General features: G+C 43.4%; 1 protein-coding gene across 1 annotated transcript in view; it reads left to right on the top strand.

Moving 5' to 3' along the window:
- Positions 1-516: 516 nt before the first annotated feature.
- znf609b (zinc finger protein 609b) overlaps positions 517-16,654 on the top strand; it is a 135,435-nt gene continuing 119,297 nt past the window's right edge. Inside the window, exon 1 of the mRNA XM_083652880.1 lies at positions 517-668. The gene's annotated coding sequence lies outside the window, so the exon portion shown is untranslated. The remainder of the gene's footprint in view (positions 669-16,654) is intronic.

Genomic DNA, 16,654 nt, shown 5'->3' with positions numbered 1-16,654 from the left:
TTCACAAACCATTTACCACTATACCCACAATGCATATAGCTCATACATTGGATGCAAGCTAGGCTACCTGGTAGGCTAAAAGGGGGAAAAAAAAAAAAAATCACAGTCCATTCAGTGTGCCTAATCCAGTTCCACATCTTTTACACTGGCGCTGTCGAGTGTGACAGTTCAATCCGAGTGGAACGCCTGTCCTGGATTTCCTCCCCTCCTCCTCATGCTGCTGCTGGCTGGTTACATTGTATCAGTCTATGGTCTCCACACGAAGAACCACCGCGGCGCTCATCCAGAAACGGCGAATTACGAAGGAATTAACCTGGATGGGAAGCTATTCACTGTTGGATTAATTGCCAGGGGATCGCAGGGAGAAGGTTTCAACTGCTGTAAGGGTTCGAACCCGAACTGATACAATGCCTCGCGGGTCGGTTGTTTTCCGATCTGGAACGGTATCTCGAAGTGTGATGGCAGAAGTCCAGTGAAATCGCTGGCCTCCCCTCCTCTCTTGTGTTGGATGTCTTGGGGAGTGCGTTGCCACTGGTTTCTGGTGCTTCACATTTTTTTGAGAGGTTTTGTTGTAATATAAGTGTATTGCCCCGGATTCGTTCTTTTGTATGGAGTGCTGTCCACCATGGACATACCTGGGTTTGGAATAGGAGTGGCTAGCTAAGTCGGTAAGTTGGTACATTTTCCCCCTTTTTCCTTATTGTTGATAGTGCTACGAGTCGCTTAGCCACATTAGCATTGCGTGCAAGGCGATGCTAGTTAGCTTGACACCCTATAGCCACACACAGCATGCAGCAAGCAAGCAAGCTAGCCAAGCCTGACTGCACTCGGAGCTCATTGTCTCATTGAGCTAAGCTAACGTTAGCGTAGTCATGTTAGCCCCACTACACCATGCTAAGTTAGCAACGTTAGCTTAATGGCTGCTGGAAGTTTAACCAACGCGAACGTTACTAAGTACATTTAGTAACATGTTTTCACTGTGCGCAAAACATTGAACGAAATGCAACATTACATTTGACTTTAATACAACGTTAACTTGGTACGTTTACAGTCAATGATCAGCTCGAGGAGAGCGTTGGGTCGTTTGGAGCTCCCTGCATCAATCAATTGTTTTTGTAGCCTTAATCGTTAGCCGATGGTTTGATGAGGCGACATTAGTTGCATGTAGCTAAAGTTGAGAGGCTACAAATTCCACCATTGTTGTGTCTAAATCTCCCAACATTTGATACTACTTGCCAGAGCAGTGGTTCCCAAACTGACGACCAGGGATTCCCAGGGGTCCTTAAGTGATTTCCAGGGGGTCCCCAATACAAATATTAAGAATACAGTAGTTTAATTTCACTGTTTAACACTCCTAAGCCGTTTTCAGGATGAGAGATATACGATAGGATATTTGACACTAGTTTTCACTCTCCCAACTGTTGTCACCCTACTACTTATAGTCATAATCTAACAGCAAAACTATTTTCACATGGTGTTTCATGGGACCAGATCCAGTGAAATGGTGGCGTGTGGTGCATATTTGGGGTCACTGACATGAAGAGAAGAAAACTGTTTGGGAAACTCCACTCTAGGGAAGTCTGAATATTTTAGTTAACTTGAATGCTTGGGGCTGGCCCACCATAGTAGTGAATCGACTCATTCAATTTTGCACAAAATGAAATTTATACAACACCACTACCGCCTCCAACCACCCCCCCCCCCCCCCCCCCATAGACTATGACATGACCACATTAAACACGAGCCATGAAGGCTACAATCCACAACAGTTCACATAATTTCCTTTATTTGTCAATTCGAGTTAGTCAAGACTCAAATCACACTGGTGCATTTGGTGAATAGGTCTCTAACCTGTAAACCTCAAACAGATGTTTTGTTCTTTGCTATAGTGAAGTACCCAAACACCACAAACAAAGTTGCAGTGATCAGAAAGGATCGGCTCATTTCGTCCACAAACAAACTTGAGAGCTGCCAGGAGATCTGGTGAGAGGTGGCTCTCATGTAATTTTCAGTGAGGCAGTTTGTGGACTTGCCTTCAGTGCAAGTGATTCAGTGGGAATGGATGGTTTGGATAAAACAATGGGCAATCTGATAGAGCCGATTTAAATGCTAACTCGTTTGATCCAGACAGTCGCACAAGAATTCACAGAGTGAGCAAGAGAACTTTGAATATTCAACAATGAATCTGTTTGAGAATTTGCAAGTTGGTGAGTGTTTAGATGAGTTTCTGGGGAGCTTTCAGTCTTGTCTAAATGCATTTGATTTAAATTTCAAATTGGTTGTGTTATCACTCACTTGGAGTCATTCACGAACAACGATTTGTTTGTGACTCGTGTCAGTACCTGATTTGTTTGTGGCTACTTGTGTCAATACAGGATCTGAGTCGCATGCGCGCTGTCGCTGCCCAACCTGCAGATGTGAGTCGCTCGTGTGCGAGGCGCGGAATCGGTTTACGACACAGACCTTTAGCCATTTGCTCACTACCACAGATTCATGTGTATCTTCGTGTATCTAGAGAACCGTTCGACGGATCGACTCCGAATTCGGCGGGTGCACTGCTGAGTGCAGTGCCTAAATTTGTGAGATTCGACCGATCGTAACACATTTATCCTGCATACATTTGCATATATTATGACATCACAAGGTCACATAAAGGTCACATAAAGGCGGGACCGCCTGTTTGCACTGAAAATCAAAACCGCCGCAACTGAGCATGCTCAGAACACAGGTTTGCGACAAAAGTCAAAACCCGACCGCACGCAAGTGCGCCTCGGATCAGGCACTGTTGACATCACTACTCTGCTCTTTAAGTTGATTTGTCTTGAGGTGTGCCAGGCCTACTTAGTGTATTTATCCAACAGCCAGGGCTCCGACTTACTGCCCAGCTCCACTGCAGCCATCGTGCGTCAGCCAATGCCATGGAAGGAATGATTCCGTTACCAGCACGGAAAGGTGCTCCACTGCTCGCGTAGCACCCCAACGGCTGCGTCCAAGCAAGAAAATGAAATAGCTGAGATTCAATTCTCGATGGCTGACTGACGCACGCGTTCTCCTGCATTGGAAAGTCGAACTGATTGTTTTCTGATGATTTTGTTCAAAAGTCAACGCGCTCTGTGGAGCAGGGAGAATGTCAACACCGATGTCAACAACACAGCGCAGCGCCGGTAGTGGCGCTCAAGCGTAAGGGTGTCCCGTTGTCCCAGGGAGGGGGGACATGTTTGTTTTGTGCTACAGACAAACATCTTTGCGGGACGCTTCCGGGACAAAAGGGGAATTCAGGGATTTTATTAGAATTAACATCATTTGCTGATCACTTAGAAAATGACAAATTGGATCGACTATGCATCGATAGCGATGATATTTTTTCCTATACAGGGGGCTGACTACAACTTCTCTCGCTGTTACTGTTAGTATAATCACTGGCTGTCCCCTTAGTTGACTGGGGTGCGAGAGCCGTGAAAAATAAGATTCTGAAATGTTCCCACAGTCGCGTTCATTGCCAAAAAGTGTTGCTGGTGCTCCATAGTTGTAGATGTTTGTAGCACCCGTGTTGCCAAGTCTTGTGATGACATTGATGCTTTGAAAAACATTTTACAGCATTTCTAAGCATACGATTTTTTTGACCTCCAATACCGACAACATAAACATTCTAAATTGCCCGTAGCTTACTTCCTGTTGCAGTGTTTGCTAACACAATAGCTGGCAGGAAACACGCTAGGTTTCAAACTGTTCCCTAGCAACACAATTCTGTGAAAACCGTCTATATTAGGTGACTCGCAAAAGTGGACTGCTCTTTCAAAACGTAGGCCTCTTTTACTGTGTTCTGCTATATATACATTTAAAGGTGCCGTAAGCGATTTTTGTGTGTGGTTAAAATAAGTGTTGAATAACTCTACATTCAGACAGCCATCACTGATTGTGTTTGGTCAGTAACGTGGGTCTCTCCGCTCTGCAGTAAAAACAGATTTTATGGAATCCTCTCTCCTGATTGGATAAAAGTGGGATGTGATCCCAGATCATTCAGATCAGAAGACCCATGTTACTGACCAAACACTCTATATCAACGATGGCTGTCAGAAAGCGGAGCTATTTAACACTTTATTTTTTATTTTATTTTTTAATCCCACTTACTTTAATTAACCGGCAGCCATTCGCCTGGACGTTTGCTCCCACACAGGAAGCAAGGTGGAGAGAAAGGGACTTTTTACAATGTTTGTTTGGGAGTCGGTGGCGTCAGGCCGCTCCGGGACAAGGGATTATGTTTGCTTTGTAAGGCCTCCTCCGTCATCTCATGGCAGCACACCAGCTGATGACAAACTGAGAAAGGGCTTTAGCCTCCATCCTAAAAGGTAGAGCAGAGCTGGCACTCTGAAAACCCTCTCAGGGGGAACCGTACAATCACTCCAATGACGTCCAATTAGGTCCGGCTGAATGTGAAGCGCTGTTCCACTTTGTCAGCCATGTTGTTTTGCTGCTTCGTAAGTTGTTTTTGATTTATGTGTTTTATTTATTTTATAATTTGGCAAAAAAAAAAAAGCATACTTCAGGGATGCAAACTAGTCACTTTTAGGTGACGGTCGCCTCTTTTTTTTTTATCCCAAAATAGGGCACTTAATTGAATGATTTCTGAGTGGTTTTGTGTATCTGTCACCTTTTTCACCCTTTTCAATGAGAAGTCTATACATGCACACTGTTAACTGTATTCATGGTCTCATAATAAGCTTGCTTTTCTTTGTGCTCTAGTTGGCCAACACAAAGCCTCATAGTAACGTACTTCAGTTGGAATCAAGTTTTCAGCTGCAGCAGCATCCAGGCAGTTTCAATACAACAGCACTATGAGAGAACATAAGCCGCTTGCCTCTGATCCTTGTATGAAGGTTTTAATAGGCTAACGCTTAGCCAGTGCTATGTGTTAAGCTAGTGTGGCCCCCCCTGCCACCATGTGCTGGCTTTCTTTGTGCCACTTAGCTAACCAATTCCAAACATGCATCTTTGAGCAAAGTAGAAACGGTAGCGTCACTAGCTTGTAATGTCGTGAAATAATCTTTAATGGACTTGTACAGAAAGAGTGTTGTTGTTGCGAATACAAACTTGAAATCCCAGTCGAAGCCTATTACAAAGTAGGGGTGGGAATCACCAGATGCCCACGATATGATACTAAAACGATACTTGAGTCACGATGCGATAGTATTGCGATATTGCCGATATTGCCGATATTGCGATATATTGAATATTGCGATATATTGAATATTGCGATATATTGAATGTTGCGATATTTCGATATATTGTCTAACTCCTTTTCCTACCTTTTCCTTGACCTCACCGGAAGTACAACATGCAGTGTTTTTTTGTTTTGTTTTGTTTTTGCCCAAAATGTAGGCTACATTATTAAGCTTCTCTGGACTCAATACGCCACTGCAGGCGTGGACTGCAACATCGGGCGCTTCAGGCAGATGCCCGGTGGCCTGGCATGGCATGGCCTGCAAAGAAAATAAAAAAATAAAATTTTAATATCGATCCTTGGCATCCAAATATCGATACAATATCGTCAGGCAAAATATCGCGATACTATGGTGTATCGATTTCCCCCCCCCCCACCCCTATTATAAAGTGTCAGAGAATGAGTAGATTTTCTTTACACAAGAATACATCTGTCATAATTTCCATAAAGCCTGTTTATAAGAGTGTGATAAATGATTTGGAAAGATGAAATAGGATACACGATCAATGATACGTGGATCACAGCTATCCACTTCGCCTAGAAGATCTTTGGAAGTAAGCTGCCTCTCTTCTCTTCTGTAGGCCTAATTTGTGCTATTTTCAGTAGCTAAATGTAAACGCCTCTACAAAATGCTTGTTTGTGGTTCATCCTTTTGGCTTAGTTGGCAGTGCTCTGCTTGGCCGTGGCAGCTTCTACAATTGACACAGTATTAGAAGAAGAAGTCCAGTACAGAGTTTACACTGTGGAGTTGATTCTGTGGGATTGAGTGGTTTTTATAGGGGGATGAGGAGGGTTCACTCTGATCGAATAGATATGAACCACAGAGTGTTGGAAACGGAGCATTCTGCTGTTGTCAGTTGAATTGGGAAAGTCATATCGTGGCAAAAGCATTTCATGCACTTCTCAAGAAACTCCAACTGCCATACTTTTATAACATCGATTGCATTACTAAACCATAAATTGTCAATCCTAGCAGACAAGACTTTTTGAACAGTTATTGCTCTGCCAGTGACTGATGATCCATTTTTGGATTTGAGCCCAGGTTCTACTCAAAATCTCTCCCACATAGGTTTAGCTTATACAGATACTGTCAGCTTTCATGGCACAATGCTACAGAAATGTTGCCTAGTTTGCTTTGGGCTTTAAAGCGCTCCTCCAGTGTATTTTGATATTTCATATATTTCCGAGTCATGTCTCCTGACACTGTTTGTCAAATATGTTTTTGACCAATAACTTAATTCTGTGCTCAAGTAAGTTATTTGCTAAAATGGGAAGATAACGTATGACTAAATGGAGCTATAGTCATATGATGTAATGACAATTTGATTCTGACTGAGGATGAGCGGACATGCTAACTAGCTAGCTAGCCGTTAGCTACATCCGCAAACCCCACTGCTGCCTGCTGCTGTAACCGTTCGTCGGGCTCAAAACACGACTGACCAAAACACTCGCTCGTTAACCATTTCCAGCTGCTTCCATTGGGGTTGTTGAGATCTCGGTAATAATGCAGCTATTCCTTGCGGCTAAGCTACGGAGGGAATACGGTTTCCGGCGTAACTTGCGTTGTTTTTCCTGGCACATCTCCTTGGCGTATCTTATGCAAATAACATGAGACGATGTGCTAACCTATAGCAGGTGCTCATAGAACGTTTGAAATAGAACAGCACCCGTTAAACAGGTAGAAACACTGACTGGAGGGGCTTTAAATGTCTACTCCTTTGTCCTTATTAAAGAATAGTGTTGGCATCTCATGGATCAATCAAAGCTGATTTTGATCGGTGATGATATTTTGTTGAAAAAAAGACGCTTGCTTTGTCAAATTGCTCCCGAGTAGATTTAACACACGGTTGCTTCAGAAACGTTTTCAAGTAATTATAGACCTTTTAGTGCTGTCTTTCATCATCCACTCATAAAGCAACATGACAGTCACTCTCGCTTCACTTAGCCCTGACTGCTGATCTTTTCATTGCAAGAAACTTATTATTTATTAGCCGGAAAGCAGTTAAGATAAAGTTTAACCAGGCTAATTATATATATAAAAAAAAAAAGGCCGATGGTGCTACTACAGCCTGGCCCACATGTCGGATTCATAAAGTCATTTTCTCATGTCATGTCTTCCTGTTGGCACACGTCTTTAACAGCTCAGTCATGTCAGTTATGGGGGTTGTTAAAAAAGGCTTTCGTGTCAAACGCTCGTGGATCTTTTTTCTTCTACTTTTGAAGAATATTCCATTTTGAGAAGTGATGAAATACAACGTTGCCCTGAACAATTCTTAATGAGCAGATCTTTTAAGTTATGTGAGAAAATCATCTCTAAGGAAATACAAGTAGGCTGGCATGATCTCTCCTTCACAAAGGAAAGGTGTCGGCATGTCTGCCAGCTCCAAAATGCAGAGGTGCAGTTCATGATGTCAGAGCTGGTGCTGTAAGCAGAGGTGCAGTTCATGATGTCAGAGGTGCAGTTCATGATGCCAGAGGTGCAGTTCATGATGTCAGAGGTGCAGTTCATGATGTCAGAGGTGCAGTTCATGATGTCAGAGGTGATGCTGTAAGCTCGCACCTTGATCTCAACATTGGGAGAACATTGGTGGTGCAACGGATCACAGTTGATCCGTACGGATCCACCCCCGTGGTTTGGCACGCATGTGAACTGTGAGTTGTTAAGTTTAACCATCAGTGTGAAATACAGTTTTAGTGCCGCTGGCGCTGTTACTTCTTCTTAAAGTAATAATTACCTACATCTCAATGCAGAGTTGCAGTGAAGATACAGACAAGACAGACTGTGTACTGTTTTACTCTGGCCTGCTAGACGCCTTCGCCTCCATTGGGAGAAATGCCAAAGGCTATGACTTTGGGCATGTTCAGTGGCGTAACTGGGAAACGGGGCATGCTTGCATCACTGAAATATATCACAAGATTGAGAGGTTTATTGCAACTTAGGGCGACATGCTGCCTTCCCTTCGACACACACAGCTCCTCCGCTCGGAGCAGCTCCCAGGGTGTGTTCAATCTGTAAACGGTGTGCACTGTTTTGCTCCAGTTTCCATGTTTAATGTCATGTTTCCTCGCATGATTCATTGCACCAGCATTTCCATAAATAAATAATAACAATGCTGCGTGTTGTTGAACTCGACTCCTGTCTGTTGGGTCTGTGGCTTAGGTGTGTAACCAATCACATCGTGCTGTGGGCAGGACATTGAGCGAGAGACTCCTGGCTCAAAATGAGGCAGAGGTGGTACTAGAGCCTGACCGATACGGGATTTTTGAGACCGATCACTGATTACCGATAGGCGGGCGATATAATGTTATTGTTTTTTTTAGCTGGAATGAAAATAGACATTTTTTTATATGGATGGATTGTACACTGATATGACTACGCGTTGACTCGGCACTCGCAATTCGCCCCTCGATTGCTACGCGAAAACCATTCACAGTCGGCAGACGCGACAGGCGAGCTCGCCGACGCGCCACAAGACGCCCGACAGATAGCTAGCAGGCTAAATATCTGGTCGTGTCGGGAGAGCCCTCGACGTGCCACAGCCAACGAGAGCGCAAGAAGACACAGGCTGTCATCTGTCGCAGCTCCACGAATCTGTCTGAAAAAATAATTCCACTGGAGAGTTTCCTGCTCTGTCCTGTTGAAACGACAGTTTTTTAGTCTTGCCGTGCTGCGCGACATAAGGATTTCTAAGGAGGATAGCCTCTTTAATCCAAACAATGTGATTATGTGAAGCAGCCTGGCATTATAGCTGCTACCTGTTGACTAATTAGGCTCTCTGCTGGCTGGAGAAGCCGTGCCCTCCAGCCCTCGGTGAATCCCTCATCATTATAATAAGCCTGGATGGTGTTATTCAGACCGGTTTGTGTGCCCTCCGAGGTCTGAGGAGCAAAGACACAGAAAGTGTTTATGTTGTGAGAGAGCGCGTGTCTGTTTGGAAATAAAGCCGGCTGCTAAAAAGTGAGCAGACCTCGTTCCTCCCTGCAAAATCAGCACGTTTCTCCTGTGTGTTTTTGTGACAGAAGGTGGTTTGGAGAGAGAGTAGACGGAGTGATCGGGGGGATTCCCCTCTGTAACGTGCGATCCCCCCCGTGTCACCACTCAGTCACACAGTGTGAAAACCACAACGACTCCAACACTCACCATTACAACGCAGCCCGTTATTGTGTAATCTCAACAGAACAGAAGATCTGATGACTTTGACCGTTGTGCGTCGTGTGTCTGTGCTTTAAGATAACCGTTTTTCATCGTTTCAGTCATTTAGCAAGTCAAAAATAATATGAAACATTTGCTGTATTTTCTAGCTTTTCTCTGTTTCATATCAGATCAACATCAATAGGCCTACTTTGTTTTGATGGTCAAGGTATAAAGATAAGTTGCTGGAGAGAGGTTGTTCCCTCTATAATGCCTTAAACTGCTAAAGGACGCATCATAGAAATTTGAATCTAAAAGTGGAGAATATGACACATTTTAATTGGAGTCTAATTGAGGATTGTTTTAGTAGATGGCTGGAGTTGGAGGCAAGACAAGGAAAGCATTGGATTTGAGGGAAAACAAAACAAGGATATGCCATATTTTTGCATATTTCTGCTGCCTTGCATTTTTGGTTTTTGCACATGCATGTATTCTTTTCGTCATTCACCTCTTTTAGTGGCTGAGCAAGAGCTCATGGGTGCAGCTCGTATGTAAACTAAGCTGTGGGAGATGTGAATAATGCAACCATCTGTAAACTCAAAATAAGTGCGGCTCATCATAGCTGAAATGCAAGATCATGTTTACTTTTGTTTTTACTTGTCAGCATCATGATTCATTTTGAAGTTCGAGCAGAAGGGAAAAATGGAGTTAGATCTCCAAAGACCTCCATATTGGTACGTTTAGCCAACAAGTTTTGCAACAAGTGTTGTTTACAACTAGAGTGTAGTTTCCAGAGTGAATGGTGTACTATGCAACTTTTTCAGGGACATTCAAAATGTAAACTAACTTTTTTCTACATCTTAAAGTCGAGATGGAATGGCATTTCCAGAGTATTAACTTCCTTATGGTGACATATTTCTGAGTGAAACGTTGTCTAGGTTGGACCAGAGGAGGACAGACCGTTTGGGGAGTTTGATTGGACTGCTGAGAAGTGCGTCAGAAGAACCAGAACACACCAAAACAAATATGGAGTCTCACAGTGATGAGTGGGATGCTTAGCCTGGTAAACCAGCCGGTCCCGTGAACTCGCATCTCATTTCGTTCTTCGTTCCTGTCTGGCCTGAAGCTTATCGTGCGTTCCATTATCGCAAAAGAACTGGGATGTGGAGGCTAAATGACGTCACATCCGTTTGGTGAGCGTTCCATTTGCAGAAAAGTTGAGCTGGGAAGTTCACTGTTCACTGGTCAGATCCACTCGCTAGCCAGGCTAGCCATTGTTAGCAATAACAGTTGATAACAAGGCATTTCGTGGCATTTTGCGCATACAGTACAAACACTGCAGCCTCATGTCCACACAGATAGAAGTAGGCCATGCTGTGTGTACAGCTGATTTAACGAGACACAAACAAGACAGAAGTGCTAAATAGCATTTATACGATTATAACTACTGTTGTTGTGCGGATCAGCCATCTTGGATTTTTGAGGTTGGGGCTGCTGAGGCTCCTACGAGTTTGGAATGGAAAATACCAGCTCTGGTGACGTCACGTCCCAGCTCATGACCTTTGAACCGGTAAGATTACCAGTTCCCAGTTATAAAGGAATGCACGACAACACCCAGTCTTTGCAGTGGGCAGAAGTTGGGCGTTTGTACTTGCCTTGACAGACAACTCCTTCAGCCAATCAGCGTTGGATCTAGTCAAACCCAGAAGAAGGGCAAAAACACATTTTCCGCTGAGAAACTCAGCTGTTGCATCGTCCCGTACTTGTTTAATTGCTGTTATTGAGTCTAGTTCTGCAATAACTGCACTTTATGGCTGTTTAAACGCGACGAACGTTGACATTACTCCTCGAGGCGGACAGGCAAGGAGGCGGCCATTATTGTTTTGCTAGTGGTGTTCCTGATTGGCCAACTTGTGCTGTCAATCACAGGGCACTGAGCGCAGTCGCTGATTGGCTCGTCCGCTTTGCAGTTTCAGGCCAGACGGTCCCGCAGAACAAAATGAAATGTGAGGTCACGTGACCGGCTGGTTGACCAGGCTACTGGATGCTAGCCTCGCTAACGTTAGCCTCCATTCAGTGTGGAGGATGACTCTGCCCTTCACCTCCCCCGTTATCGGAACAGGCACGTATAATGTTACCATAACATTTGCCCCCCGCAGGTAACGATAGCTCTGTGTTGGAGATTGATTGACAGCTGTCATGCCATGATGTTATCAGGTTGAAATTTGGTAGTAGCTGACGTAAGCTAGTGTTTTGCCGATTGGTGATAAGATCGTATATCGGGAGTCGATTTATTTTCGTGTGTGTGTGTGTGTGTGTGTGTGTGTGAGAGAGTGTGTGAGTGACAGTAGCTGCCCTGTCTGGCGAGCAGAGAGATGTGCAACGCAGCAGGAAGTGCAGTGTGTGTTTAGGCTATTTGTCAGTGAATAAATGCTTCTACGGTACGCTTAAACTTGTTTCTGATGTCCGCAACGAGCCTCGTTAATAAAATCTTTAATTACAAACCTGTTTGCCATCGCCTGTCCTTTGATCTGCATCTCATCTCGTCTGTTTTCTTTTTCAGTTTTTCTCTCTCGTTGTCCGACTCGCACTAAACACAGGTCGGGGCTGCTGAGGCTCCTACGAGTTTGGGAGAGAAAATACCAGCAATGGTGACTTTACCGTTTGTTCGAGCTCATGACCTTTGAACCATCAGATTCCCATTTCCCAGTTTTAAAGGAATGCCCCATTAGTGCAGGTGTGAACTAGGGGTTCATGACACAGCCTTCTTCGACTGTGTAATTTCGGGTTCAACTGCTCCACACCGCCAGATGTATCGGTTTGGTACTCAGTGGTGTGAGGGTGTACTGCAGTTTACAATTTAGACCATTCGCTGCGCTTCCTTGAATATCGTGGATATAAGACTCGATCCAGTTGCTGTAGCCCTTTTTTTGAAAAAGTAGCTGAATATATAGAAATTAGTGAAAAAGACACTAAATGAGAAGAGCAGCCAGAGGGCTGCCTGGGGCAGCCTACTCAACTGTCCTCTGTGTAATAAGGGGCAATAAGAAGATTCTGATATTGTATAGCTATACTATTACTAGGGATGTCCCGATCAGGTTTTTTTGCCCCCAAGTCCGAGTCCGAGTCCTTTGATTTGAGTATCTGCCGATACCGAGTCCCGATCCGATACTTTTATAATACATTTAAAAAATGAAGAGCGAAGAAAATTATCCAGGATGTCCCTTATTTTTATTATATTTTAACATGTAACACTTATCATGCACAACTGTGCATGCAAGTAGTGCAGTGTATTGTAAACTGAGCACTAGTTATGAGGTAGCTTGAACATTCTCAAGTCAGAACAGAAAAATTATTCTTCACATTAGAACTAGTGCAACATTAGAACTTAGTGCAACATCACAGACTCAATAGTCTAGTGTTAAAACAAACAGCAGCTTAACTTAAAATGCCAGTCAGGCATTAAAATAAAAAATAAATAAATAAAAATATCAAATAAAACAAATGAGCCAATATTCAAGCAGTGCAGTGTATTGTAAACTGAGCACTTATGAGGTAGCTTAAAGATTTTCAAGTCAGAATAGAAAAAATATTCTTCACATTAGAACTAGTGCAACATTAGAACTTAGTGCAATATCAGTGCCAGTGTGTCTGTGACGCTGCGCTGGGAAAGCAGGCCCTCGTGCACGACAAGTTGTAATGTGTGCGCTACACAGCCCACACTCTGTACTCCCATATCCAGCATGGCTTTCTTCATATTTGCAGCGTTATCGCGCAAAATGATATGGACTCGGTTCTTGTCTATTCCCCAGTTGTTCAGCATCCTCTCCATCGCCTGCTGGATGCGCTCTGCTGTGTGGGATCCACGAAATTCCTGTGCATGCAAAGTCGCACGGCTTAAAACAAAACTGGAGTTGATCCATTGCGCAGTGAGGCTTAGAAGGGCCATGAAAACACAGACGAACTCCAAATATCTGTGGTAAACGCGACATCAGGCACGTCTTTCAATAGGACAAGCAGCTTGTCGCTTATCTTTTTCTGGAGCGCTGGCAGAGCCTTTTCAGTGATATAGTGTCGAGAGGGCATGTCGTATCGTGGTTCCATGTACTCCATAAGCATGATAAAACCCGGGTCGTCTACCAGAGAGAGTGGCTGGTCACTCATTGCTATCATCTCGGCTATTTTTTCTGTGATCTTTTTCGCCTTTTCACTGTCGTTCTCGTCGTTCACTTTGAAATATTTCCACACAGCAGACATGATAGCGGCAGCGCGGCTCAGCTTCAAAACAAACTGGCGTGCTCTCTGCGCATGCGGTGCTGTGTTTTTGTGAGGCTGTCTGGCTGAGTGTCGTTTGACACAGACAAGGTCTGACTCTGTAAACGGTGGTAGTAATACTAATTTTATTCTAATTTATTTTGAATCACCAATAGCCCATATATAAAAAATCTGATAAAAATAATGACTCGGACATATGATCGGGTCATAATGTCCGAGTCCGGATCGAGTCTGCAGTCACGTGATCGGCCCCGATTTCCGATCACGTGATCGGATCGGGACAACCCTAACTATTACTATGTTGTGGTTATACCTTATTCGATTGACAAAACTCACGTAAGGGCACGCCCACCGCCGCCATGTTGTTGACATAGCGCTGCAGCTCTCAAGTGACAGCCTATGTAAGAGCAGCGTTTATAGGAAGCTAGCCACCGTTAGCGTTACCTGTATCATTCCGGTTGTGTTCGGATGGTGACCTGCGTTACACACGGCTGTAGTAATGACAGCAATAAAGTCCCCGTGGTTTGTTTCTATCTCTACCATCCACAGACGTGAAGGGAGCGAGACTGAGGATACGTCAGCAGCACAGGAGATGTGTGGATAGTTAGTTGAGACAGGTGAAACTTTCTGACAGCTCACAGCAAAGTCTGTTCACCTCGTTTTTTCTTTTGTTTATTATTACAGGCATTAAGGGCAGCATACAAACAACAACTGTGGGTTTTTTATTGCTGTCATCACTATCACTATTTTGTAATGGAACAGAAACGACAATAAGGCTGTTACTATAGTTGTCAGCTGCAGGACGGTATGTCAACAATATGGTGCCGTCCAGGGGTTAGCGAAAAAGGTCTATATTCTAACTGTACATGCTCATAACGATGCGCGAAGCTAGCATGCGCCATTTCTAGTACCTATAATGTGTCTATAATAATTCACTAATGGTAATATTTCCGTATGTACGTGTTTATTTGCGTATAGAGCAGGGAAGTGAGATCGGATCACAAGATAGGAAGTCATTCCTGCCTGTGGCCTTTGGACTCTTTAACGCCTCACTAAGAAGAGCACCTCAGAGACACTCAGAGTCTCTGAGACTGAGTCAGCCGATAGGATAACTGCCTTAGTTACGTCACACGTAATGTGCAAGTTGATTTAATTTAATTCCAGTGTGCAATAACTGCAATTTGACACGTACTGTACACTCTACCTTATTCTATTTTATTTTATTTTATTCTATTGCATTTTATTGCATTTTATTGTATTGACTGGTTTACGTTTAGGGAGATACTGTGTGATACTGTGTTATGCCATGTTGTGTTATGTGGATATTTCATGCCTGAGTGCGAGCAACTGTAACTTGTCCCAATTTCCCCCCCGGGGATCATTAAAGTCTTTCTGATTCTGATTCTGATTCTAAAGTGGTCACTCGAGGCGCATGTGACCCATTCTAATGGCAGGTGTGAACTGATGTATCTAGAGCAAATTCTTTGCATCAAACCTTTGCCGAGTCCATATAACTAAATTAGATGAATGTATTTTGCACGGATGATATGAAAGTCGCCCAATCCAAAATGGCTCGCTGCAAAATGTAGAGCAAGAAAACCGCGAGGGGCGAAGAGAAGAGACAGGTCAGAGAAAACAATGTCCAAAGTTTAGGATCCAATGTTGCCAACTTGGCAACTTTGTCGCTAGACTTGGCGACTTTTCAGACACCCCTGCTGACTTTATTCCTCAAAAGCGACTAACGACAATTCTGACACATTCTCACAATGGGACACTGTTGATGTGTTGAATCCCACAGCATTTGGCAATACATTGGTATGATTGATGCTGGTTTTCTCTACTTGCTGCTGGTCTAATCCAGAGACGTCTGATGAGCACAGCACTTCTCACACACAGCATAGCCCCCCTCCCTCCGCTGAGAGGCGGAGTCGACCCTTAACACAGTGAAGAGTGTCAATTAATCATGTGATGGCTCGTTATGATGTGATAAGATTAGATAACAAGAAGAAGAACATAAAACCACACACAAAAAAATGCTGCAGTCAATTTGTCAACGCCCGAGTTTCATTCATTTTATTATCACACACACACACACACACACACACACACACACACACACACACACACACACACACACACACACACACACACACACACACACACACACACAGTGCATAGAAAGCTAAATATCAGGTGGTGTGTAAGTAGGAACTGGAGCCTAGAATGTACCAATCCAATACAGCAGGTATATTCAGTTGCAGTGAGTAGGGTCAGCAGGTGTAGGGCAACGATTCAACATAATAAAAGTGTGTATATTAGCCAGTCTTATGAACTTACAGGCAGTATAGGTCTAGTACAATAATAAATATCAATCATAATTATTTATTATTTTTCAGTAAATCACGGCATTGTATGGTAGGGGACTAGAGGTGTGAAATCACCAGACTCCCCACAATACGATATTATCACGATACTTAAGTCGTGATACAATATTATTTCGATTTTAAAAATATTTGCATATATTGCGACTTAGTACCCCTTTTCAAATGCAAATGATGTCCCCAAAGGAAATAAACAGTTTCCAGTCTGTTCATCTCACTTCAACCATTTTTATTGCATCAGACTGGGATTGTCAAGCAGACAGGCTGACCAACCCTGTCATAAAAATGACAGTGAATGAATGAATGAAATGTTGCAGTGTTGACAATTTATATAATAAAATATTGCGATACTTGGCATTCGTGCGATACGATTATATTACCACACAAAATAGCGCAATACTATGCTGTATCGACTCCTCCCATCCCCCCACCCCTATCGTATGGACACTGGACAGCTTTTCTCTTTTGTATATTATTACTCTTTAATCAAGCAAAAGTATTCTTATCCGATTACTCGATTAATCGATGGTAGAATACTTGATTACTAAAATAATCGATAGTTCCAGCCCTAGTGGAAAACTTAGCAAAACACTCACGCAGCAACAAGCAATTAGTATTAGAGTAGGTACGAATATAAAAGTAGAG

Source organism: Poromitra crassiceps, assembly GCF_964638095.1.
Source record: "Poromitra crassiceps genome assembly, chromosome: 16".
In the NCBI taxonomy this organism is placed as follows: Eukaryota; Metazoa; Chordata; class Actinopteri; order Beryciformes; family Melamphaidae; genus Poromitra; species Poromitra crassiceps.
This window is presented reverse-complemented; position numbering and strand designations above follow the sequence as displayed.